The sequence below is a fragment of the Myxocyprinus asiaticus genome, chromosome 3 (genome assembly GCF_019703515.2).
Source record: "Myxocyprinus asiaticus isolate MX2 ecotype Aquarium Trade chromosome 3, UBuf_Myxa_2, whole genome shotgun sequence".
NCBI lineage: Eukaryota > Metazoa > Chordata > Actinopteri > Cypriniformes > Catostomidae > Myxocyprinus > Myxocyprinus asiaticus.
In genome coordinates, this window is record NC_059346.1 from 40,598,184 (window position 1) to 40,620,678 (window position 22,495).

Here is a 22,495-nt window from a genome sequence, read left to right on the forward strand (position 1 = left end):
AGAGATGCCTTTTCAAGGTGGGTCACCTTTTAACAATGTTGCAAATTGGTCTGACTTTGTCATAAAATTATGTAGCAGTGACCCCTAAACTTAAACGTAATATCTTTTAACATAACACACACACAAACACACACACACACACACACACATACATAATTAATTAAAATATATATATATATACTTTGGAAGATCAATTGTAAAGCCCTTTCCCTGTCAACTTTATGCTATTTATTGTATTTCATTATTATTTTAATTCCTATTATTAATTTGTTTTTTAGCTTTTTTCTGCACAATCTCTTTTTTTCTCCTTAACTTTTTTCATCATGGAGGTTGTTTGTTTCTTTAATTAATCCATTAAATGTAACTAAATTTGGTAATTAATGATTTAATTCATATAATCAAACAAGCTTAAAGGAACTGTGGTTTTGAAAAAAAAAAAAAAAAAACCAAACAAAAAAACAAAAACAAATACCATCTCTGCTCTGAGTTTCAAGACATGCGCACTAGTTGCGACATCTAGTGACGACACTTGGCGGGCTTTTGGAGCTGCTAGATTAACCGCAGAACAGCAGAAGAACTTCTAGCTTGCTACCGCGGTGAGTAAATCTTTGATAATCTAACATATAACATCATTTTAATAAACCGTTCTACACATATAATATCGACGTAATGTTTATTTATAAGGAAGCTAAAATCGTGTGTTGGCTGATATAGAGCTAGATATACTCTTGAGAATTATGGTAGCCAATTTAAAAGCTTATTACTTAATGAATCGGCAGCCTGTCTGCTAATCTTCAACATTTTTTACACTAAACAGTATACTTTTTTAGTGAACTATATGTATAGTTTGCTACGATACAAATGCTGTTTAATAAGACAAGTAGGTGTAGAAAATGTTGCGACAGGTAAAACTAATTTTTGAAATTACCACCAGCCTATATCAACAAATGTGTAGCATTACAATTTAATAATACATTTTGTATATTGTGTAAAGAAAATGTAAAAATCTATGTTTTTAATCAAATTAAAACTCTGAAGGCCGTCCACTGACGTTGGTGCCATTATATGACTGGTTTATATGACGTCATCCAGCTTGACCGTTACGCTTTCTCCAAAGGTAGAGCCAGTTGGTATCTCCTATCTGGACGTACCGGGGGAATTCGGCTATTCAAAATATAACATTCTTATTTAACTCTGCTCAAATTCAAAGATCCAAGTCAGTCTGGAGCCCTGATTTAGTATTTTATATATGTAATTAATTTAGATAACTTTGTAGACATCTGTTTTCACTTTGATATTAAGGGATTTTTCTGTTAATTATTGTCATAAAAACCACATTTAATCTACTTAGATTCTGTGCTGTAAGACATGAAAACTTCTTAGGAAGATTAATACTTTATAATTTATAGGCACTGTACCATTTGTAACTGACAATATTGTCTTTCAGGTCACCTATTTTGGACTGGCAGAGGGTCTGACTGTAAAAGAATCTGTCTGGAGAATAATGTCAAAACTAGCAAATTAATTGGCGCAGAGTGAATGGGAAGTATGGCTTTGAACCACTTGCCATTAAAGATGTTGTTCTCACTAACTTTTATTTGTGTATCATAGTGTTAATTTATTTTCATTGTTATAGGAAAAATATTTACACTTTCTTGCCGAGAGTTAGATGAGAAGATTGATAAAACTGTCATGTCTATATGCTAGATATAAAGCTTGCACCAGGAGATGGTTAACTTTGTGCAGCGTAAAATAATAATACATTTTTAAATAATAAAAATAAAAACAATTTAGTAATGAAAAATAACCAATAAGATTATCAATAAAGAACCGTATAAGGCATATCAATAAAATAAAGATAAAATTCTAACAATATACACAGCTCTTTAATAAAGTAAAAGTATTTCTTATCAGATGGTAAATCAATATAATAATCAGTGGAATACTTGATTACTAAAATAGCTGTAAGCTATACCCATTTACAGGCTGTGATACTTGCCAAAGTACTGACCATGCAGGGTGCCGAAGCTTTTGTTATGGGCCTTTTTCTTTTTTGTCATTTTGAAACTATAAAATATGTCAATTGTATTCATTTAAAATTAAATCTACAACACAATAAAGTCTGCAAAAAGTGAAGGGGTCTGAATACTTTCACAGACGACTATATAACCCCGTAAAGTGCTAGTTTTTTCCAGTCTTTATGCTAAGTTAGGATAACCAGCTTCATGTTTGAACATGCAAACTTGTGCCATATTCACCTGATTGATAAATTATTATTTTTTTCTTTTTTTTTTTTAAGAATCTGTGCGAAGAAATGCAAGTACTGCCAGTGCGTCAGACTGAGACATTGAAAAGTTCATTAAAAGATGAATGCAGATTGCATCTGACAGAGATGGGGGAAGAAGAGAGCAGGCCCTAAAGCAAGCAAATTCTTTCTACAGTACGTTCCAAATGTTGTTACCATTTACCAGAGTTACCATTCATATCTTCAGTCTGAGATTTCTGAGATCTATCTGACTAAATAACCATATGTGTCATTGTGTGCCCCCTCTTATCTCTCTTACTTGAGGAGGGTCCTGAGGTTTTCTAGTTTTTTTGTTTTGCATTTGTTCATGCCACTTTTTGCTAGTTCATATAAAGCTGTATGTTAATGTTAGGGTTCAAATAAATTATCATATTTCTCATAGTTTCATGGTGTCATTTTTACTTGGGGAAAAGGAGCACATATGGATGTTATGGGGTAATACATGGGGTAGTAGGTGGGGATACCATGAAAAAAAGAGCGTGAAAGGGCCAAACCCTCAATCCTTGTAAACTTGACATATTTTCACAATTCTTAAGGCCAATATAAACTAATATGTTTAAGCTTATAGTCCCCCTCCACTCCAGTTTGTTTTGCTTATTGTTTCTTCATATAGATGTTTAAGCTGATGTAATGACGTATGTTCAGTGTTGCCAGAAGGCTCTGTTTACGGCATGTATCTGCGAGGAGGATTTGACCGTCACAAATAGTTTATCACGGTAAAGTATAACACCTACAGTACACAAGCTTGAAACTTAAAGCCTCCACATTTAAAGCCTCCAAAGCCTCACAAACACTGAGAATGGATTTTACATTGAAAAAAGTTTCCATTCTGCAGTTCAACTTTTGAAATGAAAAATATTTGCATATTAAGTTTGGTTACACTTTATTTTAAGGTGTCATTGTTACAGTGTAATTACACATTTAAGTACTGAGTAATATTAATTAACAACATGTACTTACTATAGGGTTAGGGTTTGGAATACGGTTTGGTTTAGTTGCATGTAATTATGCATAATTATCAAACAAAGTGACATGGTTTGCACTTCATTATAATATATTATGCTTTTATTTTAAATGAATATAAAAGCTTTTACATTTTTTAAATATATAAATTTGTATGCTTTTAAAAATAAAAAGCCTGTATGTTCTTATTGTGAACCTATAGAAATTCAGTTACACTTTATATTCCGTTATTTTTTCCAGCAGTCACCTCAAAATTCCACGGCAGCAGCAGTGTTTCTTCATGCTGTGTAAATGTTTAAATTCTTTTTATTTTCTCTTGATATTCAGCAGAGACGTAAATCACACTGAATTTCTCGAGAGAAGTAAATTGCGCCGACTCTCTCCAAGCTTTACGTATTGGCTGTTTGTGGCAAATGTCACTCATTCATCTGTATGCGCTTCAGGGTTAAGCATGAACTAAGAATTCTGTTAACTTTATGACTGGCAGTTAAATCAACAAATTTGTATCAAGGAGACTGTGTAGCTGCATGACCCAAGGGTCTGCAGGTTGTAGAGCAGGACAGGTGTGACCCTTTTTTCTTATTTATTTTTTGGCAGAACAATAGCCACTGTAACAGGGAGAGATGGCAGCCTAATGTCCAAGGATATTTCCACCAGAGCAGCGCAGTAAGTAAAACCTTGAAATACCTGCCCAGGGACTACAGTTAAAAAAAAAATTGTTATAGCTAAACTGCAATATTTACATAAATATTTATTAATATGCACTGTCACTGTAAATGTAAACTTGTTAAAAAAATAAATTGTACGACATTTGCTCAGAACAAATCACAGCACAGCACAGATACTGTAATGAAACCTTTAAAGATTTCGAAGGAAAGGCTACAGAGTAAACTTAGCAGTCACTTCTTAAAGCTTTTATTAAAAAATTAACTTAGCAATATGTAGCAAGGGTAGCACGTGTGATGGCATCCGGGGCGGCAAAGATTTGGGCCAATCAGAGGATAGCTAGGGTACATGAAGGAGGCAAAAGGTACACATACACACTCAACAACAGACTTTAGTGCAATAACTGATTTATACTGAATAACTTGAATAACAAACTTCACAGATAAAACAAACAATATAACAAATAAATCTTAAATGAAATACAGTAAACACAATTAGAGATTTAAATTCCCCAATAGACTTGGTTCTGTTCTATTTTCACAAATGTATCTCTCTTTTAGTTATTTCAATTAAATATTCTTTCTCTTCAAATTCTGTTAATCTAATTACGCCTATTTAGTTTTTTGAAAGCTAATAAAATGTTTTATCCTATCTATTATCAAATTTAACTCTTTCGTAACTCTTTTTTCCAAATAAACTCAATAAAATGTAATTGAAACCAAACAAATAAAATTACAGTTACCTATTAATTACCTATACAATTCAAATAAACAATTAAACAACTAAACAAACAATAATCAATCAACTGAATTACCAAATGTACTAAATTCAGAGTTAAAGAATAAACATTTAATAAATGTCCAGATTCATAAATACCTCAACCTTTTCATTGTGGAATGAATTCAAAGTAGAGATGAATTGAAGGTTATTCAGAAATCCATGAACAGAAGATATTCACAGTTCAGATAAGACTCTTGGATTTTTGCTCGCCATCAAACTTTCGAAAAAGTTCGTGCAGAAACATCCACGACGAAAAGTCCACTATCCTTGTTGAAAAACGTGGTCCAACTCGAACAAAACATATATATACAAAAATTGGCCTGCACTAAGCACTAAACATTCTCAGAAATATTTTCCTAACATTTCAGACAATAATTTTAACTTTCTTAACTTTCAATATATGCATTAGATTTAGCTCTAAATGCTATGCCTTGTGGTAGCATTTACACAACAGTTTCTCAACTAAGTTTACTCAATAAACAAGTTTAGGTTTCTGATTCTCATTTATATTTAGAATAAAAGATTAAACTTATAGATTTCCTCGATAATTAACTAAACTAGTTCTTTTCTTCCAGGTTTTATCCGGATGAACGGGCGAAATATATGACTTTACTTCATCACTCGAGGGTGGAGTCATCGGCTACAGCAAGATTTGCTGATTGGATAAATCACATTTGCAACACTGATCCAGACTCTTATTGGTCAGTTTTATCTGCAATATGTTTTTTACATATATTTGCAAGTATTAATAATAAATATACAATTTTGCATATTTTTCTGACTCTTTGGTTTTCATTCTGTTTCTAGTTTCTTGTCTTTAGTTTCTTTTTAATTAGTTTTAAGCTTATAACTTAGAATGCAGTTTACTCTGATTTTAAATCTGGGTTACACCCTCCCCTCTTAAAATTATGCAAGTCCCATTGCATACCACCCAAAGGCATATATCCATGGACTGCAGGGTGAACCGCTCGAGAATAGTCTTGCGAGGATTCTGAAAAAGCAGTATTCAGACCTTGGAGAAGAGATTGCACGATTGTTACCAAGGGATTTCCTAACTCAGGATAAATTAGAATTTTAGGCTTCTCCCTGTGTCTTACTGACCTTCTCAACTCCACATCATCAGAGTTGCCTTCCCTTTCAGGTGATTCTGACCCACTTAACACCTCTCCAGAAGGATTAGATTCAGGTAAGGACATTTCTTTAGTTCTACCTGGACACTGCGTTACCGAGGTAGGTGAACAACTCTCTCCCACAGGCTTTTCTTTCACAGAATTTCCTTTTACAGGTTGAACTTCAGAGATTTCAGGTGAGTGAGTTTCAATAATTTCAGGTTGTTCACTGAGAGATTCCTCAGGAATTTCAGACTCAACTGCAGGTAATTTGTTCATCACATGGAATTCTGTTTCAGGTGGATTTTTCAAAAATTTCTGATGAACTAATGGGACTGGATTAGGTAAGCGAACATTTTCCTTATTCCCATCAGGTTTTGTTACATCAGCAGTATGAACTGTGTAAGTCTCACTCACAATGTTGAATTGAGGTTGTGAGTAATATACTTCCTCACCATCAGAATTTGAAAATTCAGCACTCTCCTCAATTTCAGGATTTTCGCAAACTGTTACACTATGAGTCTTACGTTTTGTGACTGAGCATTGAGACTCAGCATCTCTCATTTCTGATGAAAGTGTTTCACAAGGAAGTAATAAATCATGGTGCAGTGTGCGGGTAGGTCCTGCCTGTTGCTCAGGATGAACTTTATACACCGGCAGTTTTCCATGTTGGTCTACAACCACATGTACAATTCCTTCCCATTTATCTGCCAGTTTGTTTTTCCCTCTAAGTCTGACATTTCTGACCAAAACTTTTTGTAACACGGATGTGGTTACTTTCTTATCAAAAATAGATCTTAGTTGCAATAAGGAAACTTTCCTCAAAGTTTTCTTTGAGATTCTTCACATACTGTGAATGTGGAACTTCTTTATCTTTCAAAGGTAAACCAAAAGCTAAGTCCACTGGAAGTCTAGATTGTTATCCAAACATGAGTTTGTAGGGACTGAACCCATTAGTCTCATTCTTGGTGCAGTTGTATGCATGTACCAAGGGTTTAACAAATTCCTTCCAATGACTTTTCTTTTTGTGTTCAAGGGTTCCTAACATGCCTAGTAAGGTTCTGTTGAAATTTTCAACAGGATTTCCTCTAGGATGATTAGGCATTGTTCTGATTTTTCTCACTCCTGCCATCTCACACAACTCTTTAATTAAGTGAGATTCAAAATCAGGACCTTGATCACTGTGCAAGCACTACGGATAGCCGTAATGACAGATAAACTGCTCCCAGAGACACTTTGCTACAGTTTTCGCTTTTTGGTTGGGAGTAGGAATGGCAAGTGAGTATTTCGTGAAGTGATCGGTTATCATTAATACATCCTTGGTGTTACTACTGTCCGGTTCTAACGTGAGAAAATCCATGCACCCTAGTTGCAGGGGACGAGTTCTGATTTTGTGCTTAACATCTGAAGCTAACTTGAGCAATAGAACCTTTGTCTGACCAAGTCACGGGTTCGTTCAACACCCATGTGCCCAAAATCTTCATGCAGATGCTTTAGGACTTCCGCATGAAACTTTTCTGGTAGAACCAGCTGGTAAGTATCTTTGTCAACTATGCTTCTCTTTCTTTATAGAATCCCGTCATGGAACTCTAGACGGTCCTTCTCCCGAAGGAGGTAAGGTAACTTAGGTAGCGCATTTCAAACTGTACTTGAAGGAGATTCTCCAGTTTGGAGTAAAGCAATAATTTCATGGATACAAGGGTTGGCTAATTGCGCATTTCGGATCTCAGAAGGAGAAAGGTGAGTAATTATAGGTAAACCTCCACATTGCTCTTCCTGAGGATAGACATCAGGCACAGCAGTTGCTTGCATTGCCAAGGAACCGATGAAGGGAACTGGTAAATCACTCAAACCTTCAACCCACTGAACGAGAAGACTTTCACAAATAGCTTGTACCACATCATCCTGAATTTCCAAACCATCAGGATGTGTCATAAGCTTTTCAGCAAGCTAAGATACGACTTTGCTCTTCTTTAGAGATATTATCAACTGGAACTTCTGCATGGGGTCTACGGGATAACCCATCAGCGTCAACGTTACGTTTTCCTGACCGGTACTGCAGCTTAAAATTATAAGTTGACAGAGCAGCTAACCACCTATAACCCGTGGAATCCAGTTTGGCTGTGGTAAGCAGGGAGGTAAGGGGATTACTGTCTGTTACCACAGTGAAAGTGCTACTGTACAGGTAATCGTGGAATTTTTCTACCACTTCCCATTTTAATGCCAAAAATTCCAGTTTATGAGTTGGGTATTTGGACCCACTGCATGACAATCTAGCGACAGGCTATGACCCTGACTTGCCCAACCTGTTCCTGATACAAAGCAGCGCCTAAGCCTGATGTGCTTGCATCCGTGTGTAAGATGTTCGGCAGTCTTGGATCGGCAAAAGCCAACACCGGCGCAGTTGTGAGTTCTTTGATGATTCATTCGAATGCTTCTTGACAAGTGGCTGTCCACCTGCCATCAAAGGGAACTTTAGGATTTCTATAAGGAGCATTATTCGCTACCTTAAAGTTTTGACGGGTAAGGGGGATACCCTGAGGTTAACTCATTCAAGGGTTTTACTTTCTTTGCGAAATCTTTGATAAAATGACGGTAGTACCCGACGAATCTGAGAAAGGAACGGAGTTCTTTCAAGTTTTTAGGAACCGGCCAGGTTTTGACTACCTTCTCAGGCGGCTACCTTCTCAGGATCAGTTTGAGCTCCTTTGTCAGACACTATGTGTCCAAGGTATTTAACCGATGTCTGTGCAGAAACAAATTTTTCTGGAGCAAGTTTGAGGCCATACTCCTTGAGCCGGTTTAAAACTTGGAGCAATCGTTCCTTGTGTTCTTCCAAAGTTTTGGAAAAAACGATTATGTCATCAATAAATACCAAGATTTCATGAAGGTTTATGTCAGCCATACACTTTTCCATTAGCCTCTGAAAAGTGCTTTGAGCGTTTGTGACACCTCGTGGCATACGATTAAATTCGTAGAAGCCTAAGGGACATACAAAGGCCATTTTTTTCTTTATCAGTCTCCTCAACTTCGATCTGGTAGTACCCAGATTTCAGATCAAGTACAGAAAACCACTTGAACCCAGTTAAGGCCATGAATGTGTCTTCAAGCTTAGGAAGTGCGTAAGCGTCTTTAATTGTCTGCTGGTTTAGCTTTCGGTAGTCGATACACAACCGAATGTCACCGCTCTTCATCCTTACCACAACTATGGGCGAGGAAAAAGGGGATTCAGATTCACGAATTACCTTAGCATCAAGTAACTCTTGGAGGTGTTTCTTTACAGCCTCTAGATCCTCAGGATGGATGGGTCGGGATCTGTGTTTGAAAGGGGTTTTATCCGCAAGATTAATTCGGTGTTTGACTTCATCAGTGCATCTGAAATCTTGGGAACGCAGAGAGAATACCTTTGAAATTTCCTGCAACTTTTTCGTAAGTCTGCTCTTCCACTCAGTTGAATTCAAGAGCTGGGCTCTCAGTAACATTTGCTTCTTTGTTACAGCTCGGCTGTTCACCAGGAAACACGGACTGCACAGCCTTTAACTCAGCAACCACACATCTGGGAGGAATTTTGACATCATGAGCCGTAGGATTTACAAATACTACAGGTAAGTGACAGTTCCGAGTTTCTCCCAGAGTGACGACACAGGCCTCCACCATTAAGCCACTAGGTAAAGGAGAAAGTGACGGATGTTCAACAACTATCCACTTATCAGAGTGCGATCCGCGGATGTGAGCTATACAGCAGAGAACTACACTTTGACCAGCTGGAATTACTTGAGAGGTTTGTTCAGGCATTTGCACCAGTCCAACATTTCCTTCTACACTTTGCTTCTGGTGCAATTCCAGGGTTTTAAGAACTTGTTTGTACCCGAAAGTAGGAGAGAAATAACGAGATTCTTGCTGTGAGAAATCCTTGTACAACTCATTCAAAGTGTTCGTGCCAATCAGCACGGATGGCTGAAGAACAGAAGAAAAGTCAGGAACAATCAGAGCTAATGTGGGTATCTGCATGTCAATTCCCATGAAGTCCCTTGGGAAAGTGATGGTTACTTCCATATAGCCAAGGTAAGGAATGTTTTGACCATTTGCTCCCTCGATTTCCAACAAGTTATCCAAAGAGTGAATTTGTTGATCATGCGTAACTGTAGTGACCTGTGAGCCTGTGTCAAACAGACAGTTACATGTCACTCCTGCGATGTCTACTTGCGCAGTACATTTTGTTCCAACGAGTCCTTTTGGCAAAGAGGAAGGTTTCAGTTTTGCTTGTGCCTGAGCTGATAACACTTTGCTGGGGTTGGGACGTATGCGTGCAGTCTCAGTTCCTGTTTGTCCCTGAACAGGAACTGCTTTCAGTTTAACTGTGGTTCAGGGTTTTTAAACGCAAGTCCCATTCGCTCTGCCGTTTAAAAAGTTGCTTCCGCTTTTCTGCTACTAGTGCGGGGTTAGGATCATTGGTGCACGATCGAGCGAGGTGCCCATCTTTTCTACAATTAACCCTCTGGGGTCGACGGACATGCTGGCGCATCCTGCTGGATTTTTTCCTCACAACAGCGGAAACAACTTAAAATACTCTGTTATTTTTGGGCATACAGATAAGTGTAAGACATCATTAGAAACTATAAAGAGTCTACTTTTATTTGTGTACACTCTCAATAACAACAAAACCATATGCTTTTGTAAACTAAAGAAAATAAACAGGGTGTGCTTTCAGCCGTCTCTGTCTCCGTGAGCATCTTTCTGAAACACGTCACAAAAATTAACTGAAACTCTGCGAATATTTATCACAAACATGAATCATATGTCTAAAGAAAGCTTAAAATGTCTACTTTTAAATAAAATAATTCAAATTTAAAACAAATATTCTTCTGCAATGTAATCTGTATGAAACAAAGCGATGTACAGTTTCTCCAGTCTCAGCTAATTATCCCTAATGTGATCCCACCCACGGGCAGAGGGCGCTATTCATACGGTAATGTGCTGAGGCGATCAATGCAAATGGTAAACGCCCCTAACAATGCCTTAAAAAGCATCAAGTTCCTTCACTATTCTGCACGTTTGGAAGATGGCACGCTACACAGGTGAGGAAGCACCTGGATAGTGACGAAGAGTTCACATTCTTCACAAGAAGAGCGGGAATCTGACGATGAACGTTTGAAGAGCGACTTGATCCAGCCGAGGATACAATTTCGGATGAGTAAGTCAGTTTTACTTACATATTAGTTGACATGCTATTTTAAATAAACATGGACATATTTTACTAGTTGGACTATTTCCAGGCTTGCCAGCCAGGATTCAGAGTATTGAAATATGTCCTAATAGGCAAGTTTTAGTTATATTTAAATGTTGTTTCGGCTAAAGCAGGTATTTAAATTCTATGCTGTATGATATAAATATGATATGTAATATGATATAAAAATTTAATGAATGTTTAGATGTTATTTTAACTAGTGTTTATGCTGCCTCATTATCATCAACGAAGCTTGTGCTTGCAAATATCTGTTTGGGTGTAAATGTGTAAAATGTGCTGTAAATATGCCCATATTAGAAAATCAGCATATTAGAATGATTTCTGAAGGATCATGTGACACCGAAGACTGCAGTAATGATGCTGAAAATTCAGCTTTGATCGCAGGAATAAATTGCATTTTACAATATATTCAAATAGAAAACAGTTATTTTAAATTGTAAAAATATTTCACAATATTGTTTTTGCTGTATTTTGGATCAAATAAATGCAGCCTTGGTGAGCAGAAGAGACTTATTTTAAAAACATTAAAAAATCTTACAGATCTAAAAACTTTTAAACGGTAGTGTAGGTCTAAAGTTTTTAAGTAAAGTCTTTATGTAAAGAAAATGAATAGTCAGATTACTTTTAACTTAAACTTGATTTCGTGAATACGCTACAAACAATACATTCAATCAAGTCTCCTCACATTCATTCTCTCTCAGGGGAGGGGTCTTTGTCTCCTCAGGTGTGAATCACATCAATATTCATGATCATCCATGCCTCCTCGCATATGGCCTTTCTAACACTAAAAGTGTCTTACAAAAGTTAAATGACTATATTGTTTTGTATGAATGAGTGATCAGGATGGGTTTCACATCATTTCTGTAGCAAAAACTCTAGGCTACAAGATCCAGTTCTCAAAAGTCTTAATGTTTAGTATGTGATATATGGCCTTATTTCAGTGACTTAAAATGTTAGTTTTTTCAAAAACCATGCATAAACGTTATTTTCTCAAAAATACAAAGGTGTGCATACATGTTGTTCACAGATTATTGTAGCCCAGTTTGTGCTGAATACAGTGTTATCAGATTTTAGCCATTAATATGTTTTTAAGCAACTGAAAAAAAGCACAAATGTCAAGGCATGTCAAAACTTCCCCAGGGCCCAAAACACCCTCAGACCTCAGAGGGTTAAGCAACTGAAAAAAGCACAAATGCCAAGGCATGTCAGAACTTCTCCAGGGCCCAAAACACCCTCAGACCCCAAAGGGTTAAAGCAATAACCTGGCTTCGGTCTGGCAGCTTGTGGTTTGTCTGGGACTCGGGGTTCCTCTTTAGAACTTTTTGAACTGTGCTCTTTCCAAACTTTGACAGCATGAACCTTGGGCTTTGACTTATCTTTGGTTTGCGTTGTAGTTAACACGGCAAGTTGATTGCAAACCCTAACTACCTGACTCGCTAGTTTTTCACTATAACTGAACTGAGCGAAGTTTCTTGATCATTTTCCACATCTGTTTGCAGGTGCATCATAGAGCGCGCTTTAGCATTCCCCAAGTGCTGCCTCATGCGAGCACTTTTGGAAGCTTGCATACTCTCCTTAGTTCAGATTAAGGTCATAGGTTCTGTGAAGAATGGAGAGGAGTGTTTTCTCTGTTCTAGTTGTAACTCTGAAATCAAACGGCTCTCCCAACACCCTCTACAGAACTGCCTGAGTAAGTGCTTATCTACTTCTGAACTATCCACTCTGCCTCTTTGCAGGGCGGATTGCAACGTTGCATGTAGCCATTGCAGGTAAGTGGACAGCGCTTCACTTGAGTTTTGCAAGGTATTCAGAAACTTAATGAACAACTCATCACCATTCTCTTATCAGTGCAAATGTAGAATCAAGAAGTTGAAGGTACATGATTGGTGATGCCGTCGATCCTACTGACTTAACGATGACAGCCGCCGGAGGCAAAAGACTCTCACAGATTCTATGCACTCGGTGGAAGTCGGAAACCATTGGATCTAAAAGTAGTAAATCAATGCTAGCGCGCCAAGTATCAAAGTCAACTTCGTTGGAAGAAACGAAGCCAGAAAACTTGGGAAGTCGCAACGGCGAGTTTCCGTGAACTGCCAGATCATTGTTGCACACAAGGTGTTCTACTACAACTTTTTGTATTGCAGGTGGGTTCAAGTTACTGATTGTAACAGATGGAACTTCTGAATTCGTGATGGTTTGCGCCAACGGAACAAAGGGACGCTCTTCAGAGCTGGCTGTTCTTTGTGGCAGCTCAGACGTGAAATCAGTCAAAGACTGCTCAACTGACTCTGCAGGTAAAGTATCACTGACTGCAGTATCAACAGACAACGGACTTGGCGTCGGCACTACAACCTCATGAATATGTGTTAGCATGCCCTTTAAGACATCCTCAAAGGTTTCCCCACTGCGCTTAGCTAACTGTTTTAGCTCAGCGAGGTAAGTTTGAGTTGTGTCTTTTCCCAATTTCTGAATATAAATGTTGGACAGAGCATCAACATAGTAAGAAACATCAGGGTTGCTCTCAGGCTGCTGGACGTAAGGCAACATCGGCTGCAAATTTTTCACTGCTTGTCTTGAGTTAAACTCAGCTCTCATGAACCTTGTAACTCTGTCTGGGGTTTTTGCATAGGATAATTCTGTGAATTGACCCGTATTTTTTCACAAAGTTGAGTATTTCCTTGTCAATGTCAGTTTCAGTGATGCCAGAAATTAAGATGGCATTTGGAATTTTCGCGCCTTTCTCTTTTACAACACCCATTTTGTTTCGGATTTCTCAGATTTTCTTTTAACAAAGGCTAAACTGAGCTGTTTACGCAGGAAAGTTATAGATTTGCGAGTATTTACGTTGATTGTGTATGCCACTCTGCCTCCTGGCTGGCTCGCCAAAAGATTGTGTAGCGTGTGTAGCACGTGTGATGGCACCCGGGGCGGCAAAGATTTGGGCCAGTCAGAAGATAGCTAGGGTACGTGAAGGAGGCAAAAGGTACACATACACACTCAACAACTGACTTTAGTGCAATAACTGATTTATATTGAATAACTTGAATATCAAACTTCACAGATACAACAAATATATCTTAAATAAAATACAGTAAACTCAATTAGAGATTTAAATTCCCCAATAGACTTGGTTCTGTTCTTTTTTCATGAATTTATCTCCCTTTTAGTTATTTCAATTAAATATGCTTTCTCTTCAAATTCCATTAATCTAATTATGCCTATTTAGTTTTTTGAAAGCTAATAAAATGATTTATCGATTTTAGTTCCTATCTATTAGCAAATTTAACTTTTTCGTAACTCTTTTTCCAAATAAACTCAATAAAATGTAATTGAAACCAAACAAATAAAATTACAGTTAGGTATTAATTACCTATACAATTCAAATAAACAATTAAACAACTAAACAAACAATAATCAATCAACTGAATTACCAAATGTACTAAATTCAGAGTTAAAGAATAAACATTCACTAAATGTCCAGATTCACAAATACCTCGACCTTTTCATTGTCGAATGAATTCAAATTAGAGATGAATTGAAGATTATTCAGAAATCCACGAACAGAAGATATTCATAGTTCAGAATAAGACTCTTGGATTTTTGCTCGCCATTAAATTTTCCAGAAAGTTCGTGCAGAAACATCCACGACGAAAAGTCCACTATCCTTGTTGAAAAATGTGGTCCAACTCAAACATATATATATACAAAAACTGACCTGCTCAAAGCAGAAAAACATTCTCAGAAACATTTTCCTAACATTTCAGACAATTATTTTAACTTTCTTAACTTTCAATACATGCATTAGCTTTAGCTCTAAATGCTATACCCCGTGGTAGCATTTACACAACAGTTTCTCAACTAAGTTTACTCAATAAACAAGTTTAGGTTTCTGATTCTCATTTATATTTAGAATAAAAGATTAAACTTATAGATTTCCTCGATAATTAACTAAACTAGTTCTTTTCTTCCAGGTTTTATCCGGATGAATGGGCGAAATAAATGACTTCATCATTTGGCTTCATCTAAATTGGATATCAAGATTCACTCCTCAGGTAAGTATTTTTCTCTTTATCTAGAGCTTTAGTTTAAGATTAAACTAATCTTTTCTATTTTTCAGACTTTTGCTGCTATAAACTCCTAATAGCACAGTTGATCAGCATCTCGTTGCTCTTCACTTCTTTGTCTGTTCTGTCTCTCTCTGCGTTAACTCTAGGGTGGAGTCAGCGGCTACAGCCAGATTGGCTGATTGGATAAATCACATTTGCAGTGCTGATGCAGACTCTTATTGGTCAAGTTTATCTGCAATATGTTTTTTACATATATTTGCAAGTATTAATAATAAATATAAAGTTTTGCATATTTTTCCGACTCTTTGGTTTTCATTCTGTTTCTAGTTACTTGTCTTTAGTTTCTTCACATATTTTAGTTAAATATGCACTTTTGAGTTAGTTTTAAGCTTATAACTTAGAATGCAAATTACTCAGATTTTACATCTGGGTTACAAATAGTATTTTGTTTGTATGTTGTTACATTATAACAGACTATAAAGTGGTGTGTGAGCAAGGTGGGTAGTTAATAGTGTGCCCAGCTGCTAAGATGTAGACATACACTAGTTCAAATTGTCCATAAATTCCCCTTACATGCATTTTTGAATGAGCTTTATACAGTGTATATGTATACAGTATATTTTAAAATATGGATATGGAGCACCAACTATTACACCTTTAGATGGAAGTAACCCATTATTGGTCTGTATAAGTACTTGTAAAAATACGTGACAAAATGACAATAGAAAACTGACCAAAGCCATTTTTATATGTCTTAAAATGATGTTACATATAAATTTCAATCTATAATAAAAATTGCTAATAACAAGAGCATTCATTTTTGAGGTAAGGCATTGCAGTATAGACACAGTGTTTAGCCCTCCTTACATAGCACAGTGAGGTCTAAATTTTGACTTGACTATTCCAACACCTTGATTCTTTTCTTTTTGCACCTATTCAGACTTAGATTGGGGTGATTGTCCTGTTCTATGACCCAATTTCTAGTTTTTGCACAAATGGACTAAGAGTTGTCTGTAAAAAACACTGGTATAAGAAGTTCATGGTCAACTTGATGACTACAAGCTGTTCAGTCCTGTGGGAACAAAACAAGCGTAAATCATCTCTGCTACAACACAGTGCTTGATGGTTGGTATGAGGTGTTTGTGCTGATTCATTGCATGATAGTGCATAATGACCAAGCATCACCACCTCTAGCATGCTTTTATTTTATTTTTGGACAGCATGCTTTCTACTCCTAATGATTCATTTGGGGTACAGTCTAAACTTTAGATGCATTTGCTGGGACTCACTGGGAAAATTGGTGGTGACTATCTTTAATGTTCTCCATTTGTAAACGAATGCTAAAATGTCCAATGTAGACTTCAAATTGTTTGGAAATGGACTCATAACCCTTCCCATGTTGATGAGCAACAATAATTGCCTTTTACATTTCATTTCTGATATCTTTAACCCTTAGCAAGGTATTAACACACCTGCATTCTGCAGACAACACACATTTTACAAGTATTAAAGAGGTTACTTTTGAAACATGATCACATTTCTTGGTCATCTAATAATTATGTGCATTTTATTATTTATTACTTAGCTGCAAATTACCTTCTTAATTCATTTGGAGGCAGTAAGTGAGTGCTTAACTTAGCCCATATGTTTATTTATTAATTTATTTACATTAATTTTGTCCTACTTTTTGCTCCATAAATAATGAATGCAGTGACATTTGTTACAGTATGTGTTGTTTGTTATTTGAGGCTACATTTCTGTATTTCTGAAAGTTTGTGAAGTCTAGACAATTGTTGATTTATGCCCTGATATACAAAACCACTGAAATGAAAGAGCATGTGCATACTTTATTTTCCACATGTGCCAAGTCCAAACTTCTGTTAAATTAAATTAGATTTATGTTAAATCAGATTTAGCTGCCACAGGTATTGGTGAGTAAACCATATTAGAGTGACTTGGTGCTGTGCCAGACTGAGTTTGGTATTGAATACAAGAGATATCCACAGACTGGCTGCCCAAAACATCACACGTCTGTTAATGAAAGGCCCCTTCTGTGGGGGCCTGGGTAGCTCAGCGAGTAAAGACGCTGACTACCACCCCTGGAGTCGCGAGTTCGAATCCAGGGCATCCAGGAGTGACTCCAGGTCTCCTAAACAACCAAATTGGCCCAGTTGCTAGGGAGGGTAGAGTCACATGGGGTAACCTCCTCGTGGTCGCTATAATGTGGTTCGCTCTCGGTGGGGCACGTGGTGAGTTGTGCGTAGATGCCGTGGAGAATAGCGTGAAGCCTCCACACAAGCTATGTTTCTGCGGTAACATGCTCAGCAAGCCATGTGATAAGATGTGTGGATTGACAGTCTCAGACGCAGAGGCAACTGAGATTTGTCCTCCGCCACCCAGATTGAGGTGAGTCACTACACCACCACAAGGACTTAGAGTGCCTTGAGAATTGGGCATTCCAAATTGGGGAAAAAAATAAAATGAAAGGCCCCTTCTAATAAAGAAGTGAATTGCTACTTAAAGTCTGGTTAAGAGGAATTTACTTGAAGTAGTGTATTAAGGGTCTTTGCTTTTCTTGTGCCCGGCTGGACCATTTCTCTTCTGCCTGCCCATTAAAAGACACCGCTCGTCAGTAGGAAGAGTTGACCAAAGCCCACGGACTTTGTACTCTTCTCCCGGCATTATGCTCGGCATTATGGCTCTGCTAGTCACATGGTTTCGGCTCTGGTGGATTCTGGAGCCGAAGGGAACTTTATTGACATCGACTTGGCCTCCAAATGTCCTTAGAGGGTTCGGGGATACCTTTCGTGGTCTGGACTGACCATAAGAATATATAGTACATCCTTAGCGCTAAACGCCTCAACTCTAGACAGGCTCGCTGGGCATTATATTTCATTCGGTTTAATTTCACCCTTGTCATATCACCCGGGCTCTAAGAATTATATAGCGATTATATAGTCTTGGTCGAGTATGCTCACAACTCCTTGCAATCGTCGTCTACTGGATTATCGCCCTTCCAGTGTAGCCTCGTCTACCAGCCCCATCTGTTCCCCGCTCAAGAGCCCGATGTTCAGGTCCCGTCCTTATATGCCTTTTTGCAGAGGTGCCGACGCACCTGGAAAGCTGCCAGAGAAGCCCTCGTATGGACTGGTGCTCACGTCAAGAGGTCAGTGGACCGACACATGTCTAAGCCCCCAGCTTACATGTGTGGGCAGAAGGTTTGGTTGTCCTTCAAGGATATTCTGCTCTGACTGCCCTCACGTAAACTGGGTCCCAAGTTTATTGGGTAATTTCCCATCGCCAAGGTCATTAGTCCGGTGGTGGTCTGCCTCAAATTACCACCTCACCTCAAATGTATTCACCCCGTTTTCCACGTTTTTTCCAAATGTTTTCCTGTTTTTCGTTCCAATCTGCACCCCACAACGCATACACCTGTCTATGAACACGCTCATCCTTTGCCCACTGTGCTTCCACTATGCGCACATAGACTCGTTCTTCATCTCCTGCTACTGCAGCTGCTGCTGGGATTCTAATACTTCACCAGTACAGTATATGTTGATATTTGTTGTTAATAAATCTTTTGAACTGTTCTTCTGCTATTGGGTCTCTGTCTCACTCTCGTTCTGACCATGAAATGCTTTATTTTTAGTGTTTTCAGATCCTCATAGGATTAAAAATGTTTGGTCATCTTTCTCAAACATTGGAATGCACTAGTTTTTCCAAGGGATAGTGTGTTCCTGCTCAATGAGAGATCTTCAAAGAGAAAACACAAACATATATAGTATATTCTAGTGTAAAATGTGTATTTTATGTGGATCTCTCTATTGTATTGTTTGTAAATAATACATCCAAGGTCCAAAATTAACCCTAGGCAAGTGCCAAATGAAAGGAAAAATTGGCTTTGGCGAGTAAAATTACTTGCAAAATGACTAGTGATTTTATTTGGAACTTCAACTTTACATGATTTCAATACAGTGTTGTATAAAGTATTCATTTGTTATACTTAAGTAAAAATAAAGATACCTTCATGAAAATTGACTCAAATAAAAGTTAAAGTAGCTCGTGAGAAAAATACTTAAGTATTGAAGTAACTGATTTTAAATTTACTTCAGTATCAAAATGACAAGTAAATTGCATAAATTACGGAACAGCTATTTAAACCCATGGCAACTTATTTGATTGCCGGTGCTCATCATTTACTCACTCTCATGCCATCCCAGATGTGCATGCCTTTTTCTTCTTCTGCTGAACACAAATATTTTTGGAAAAATATCTCAGCTCTGTAGGTCCATACAATGTAAGTGAATGGTGACCAGAACTTTGAAGCTCCAAAAAGGAGATAAAGACAACATTAATCTAATCCATATGGCTCCAGTGGTTTAATCAATGTCTTCTGAAGAGATCCATTTGGTTAAGGGTGAGAACAGACCAAAATATAACTTATTTTTCACTATACATGTTGCCATTGCAGGCTTGATTTCAAGCTCGATTACACTTCCTAGTGCTTCACGCATGTGCAGAGTGCTAGATGGCACTATAGGAAGTGTAATCGAGCTTGAAATCATGATCGCCAAGGAGAATGCTGTCAAAATGTGCAGTGAAAAAGGAGTTATATTTTGGTCTGTTCTCACCCAAAACCAACTGGATTGCTTCAGAAGACAGTGACTAAACCACTGGAGTCTTATGGATTACTTTATGCACCCTTAATTTTCTTTTCAGAGCTTCAAATGTCTGTTCACCATTCACTTATATTGAAAGGATCTACAGAACAGAGATATTCTTCTAAAAAAAATTGTGTGTTCTGCAGAACAAAGAAAGTCGTATCTGGGATGGGATGAGGGTAAGAAAATGATGAGAGAATTTTCATTTTTGAGTGAACTATCCCTTTAATGAAGCATTCAAGTCACATCAGAATGATCATATTTATGAGATTATTGTACATGAACACCATCACAAAATCGTAAATCCAATGAGATTGTCTTGGATTGCCAATTTTCTGAGATGGGGGCATGTCAATTTAAGAAATATGTCAAAAAAAAAAAAAGAAAATTAAACTTACATGAGCAGTTTCTTGTCTTCCCCAGTGGAGAGAGAAGATGGAACACATGTTGTCTAGCGTGTGCTTCGCTTGTGATTTTGATTCGAATTTGTGATTCGCAAAATGAAATATTTATACTCAAGTAAAGTACAAATATTGAAAAATTTTACTTAAGTACATTTACATTTACATTTACATTTATTCATTTGGCAGACGCTTTTATCCAAAGTGACTTAGAAAAGAGGAAAACATAAGCGAATCATCTTAGGAGTGTATTTTATACTTTCATTTATACTTCGTTACTATACACCTCTGATTAAATAACCCAATGTTCCCAGAGCTTACCAGACCCAGCTTCAGTCCAGCCAGATGTCCCAGTCCCACCACTACGTCCTGCTAATCGATGACTACGAACTGCAGCCTGTCCCAACCACTTTGATGATCACTGTCTGCATCAATTCCATCTACAACGATGGACTTAACAGAAGATGAACTGCTGCTAATTCCAGCTGGAAAACAAGGGATATTTCACAGGCCTCTGGCAGCTCATCGGTCTTAGGATGGACTACATAGTGAATAAACTGCTATTAACCGCAATCCAATTGAACAATGAGTAACACTCTCCCTGACCACTGCTTAGGGATTTCCAACAGAGATAGATATGAACAGGAATTATTATCCCTGGCTATAGGAGTTGAGATGAGGAATTTGTTTCTTAACCATGTTTGAGCCTTAAACAAATGCTTTAAATCCATATTACATCTTAAGCTCACTGCTTTACAGCCTGAGTCTCTCTCTTGCTCGCTCTCTCCCTTTCTCACTTGTGTCTTACCTCCCTAACATAGCTGCCTCACAAACCTTTCCACTTCATTTAAACTGTTAGCCATTAAAGGAAGGAGATACATTCCTTTAATCTTAATAGGACAGACATTAGGAGGCCATCAACCAAACACACCTTTCTTCTGTTCAGCAAGGGATATTTCACAGGCCTCATTGGTCCAAGGATGGACTACATAGTGAATAAACTGCTATTAACCGCAATCCAATTGAACAGCGAGTAACACTCTCCCTGACCACTGCTTACATCACTTCTGTTAAAATTAAATACATACACAATACATTTATGCCAACTAAAGCCTTTACCAGCCAAACAGCATAAGACATGCTTACAGCATCTATGTGCACTTCCGCAGCCAATACGGGATTAATTTTTAACCATTTCATACATACCATCACACATATGTGACCGTTAATAACTGGCTCCCGCAGAGTAGCGTCACACATATGTGTTTTTGCAACAGCCAGTTACCTTACAAGCTTCCAGATTCAAATCAGCTTTCGCATCAACCCACAGAGATGCGCTGAACAAGTGTCATCCATATTAATATAATTATCATTAATCTTACAGTTCAATCAATATCCTTTCATTTTAAACATTGTCTACCACAAAATCTACTCAGATTACTTAATATATGGCATGTATTGCACATACAGTTGCTAACTGATATGAAGGCAATCAATTTTAAGGCAGGGTTTTCAATGACGTTTTTCAATGAAAGTGCTCAATGGGGACTCTGTCACAGACAACAGAGAGATGTGTAATGCTGTTTACCTTATCCAGTACACTGAATCATATTCAGTATTTTCTTCCTCATTAAAAAAGTGCTTTTCAAAAATATGTTTAAAATCATGACCACTCACATGAGATAAAGACTCCAGTCATATCAGTGAAAGTTGTTTTATCTAACATGGGCTTGAGGGCTGCCTCAAGGAGGCCACTATGTTGAGATCACATGACCAGCTGAATACTACTCACTTTATTTTAATAATTCCCTTAATATTAGCATAAATGAATCATGGCTAATTTTGAGTAGTGTACTGTATGTCTACAGTAGTATTAGTGGCAACGGAAACAGTGGTAATCGCAAACTATTGTATATCAGCCAGTTCAGCACAGTCAAATATTACTGAGTGCACCAACGAAGTCCAAAGGTAGGGTTTCTTTAGAATAGAGTACTAAGTATTTCATTCTTAATTCCTTATCCTTGAGGGATTTCCAACAGAGATAGACATGAACAGGAATTATTATCCCTGGCTATAGGAGTTGAGATTAGGAATTTGTTTCTTAACCAGATTTGAGCCTTAAGCAAACGCTTAAGCTCACTGCTTTACAGTCTGAGTCTCTCTCTAGCTCACTCTCTCCCTTTCTCACTCATGTCTTACCTGCATACCTACATAACATTGCTGCCTCACAAACCTTTCCACTTCATTTAAACTGTTGGCCATTTAAGGAAGGTGAGGCATTCCATTTATCTTAAT

At 37.5% G+C, this 22,495-nt stretch overlaps 1 long non-coding RNA gene across 2 annotated transcripts; it reads left to right on the forward strand.

The window, feature by feature from the left end:
* The first annotated feature begins 534 nt into the window (after positions 1–534).
* On the forward strand, positions 535–15,402 carry LOC127419466 (uncharacterized). Of its 2 annotated transcripts, XR_007893678.1 has the most exons (8): positions 535–596; positions 1,448–1,546; positions 2,300–2,440; positions 2,919–3,021; positions 3,866–3,934; positions 5,290–5,415; positions 15,043–15,123; positions 15,285–15,402. It is a non-coding gene; the product is annotated as an uncharacterized LOC127419466 (long non-coding RNA). The 2 variants fall into 2 exon arrangements; XR_007893677.1 differs by having other exon boundaries at positions 1,448–2,440.
* The last annotated feature ends 7,093 nt before the right edge of the window (positions 15,403–22,495 follow it).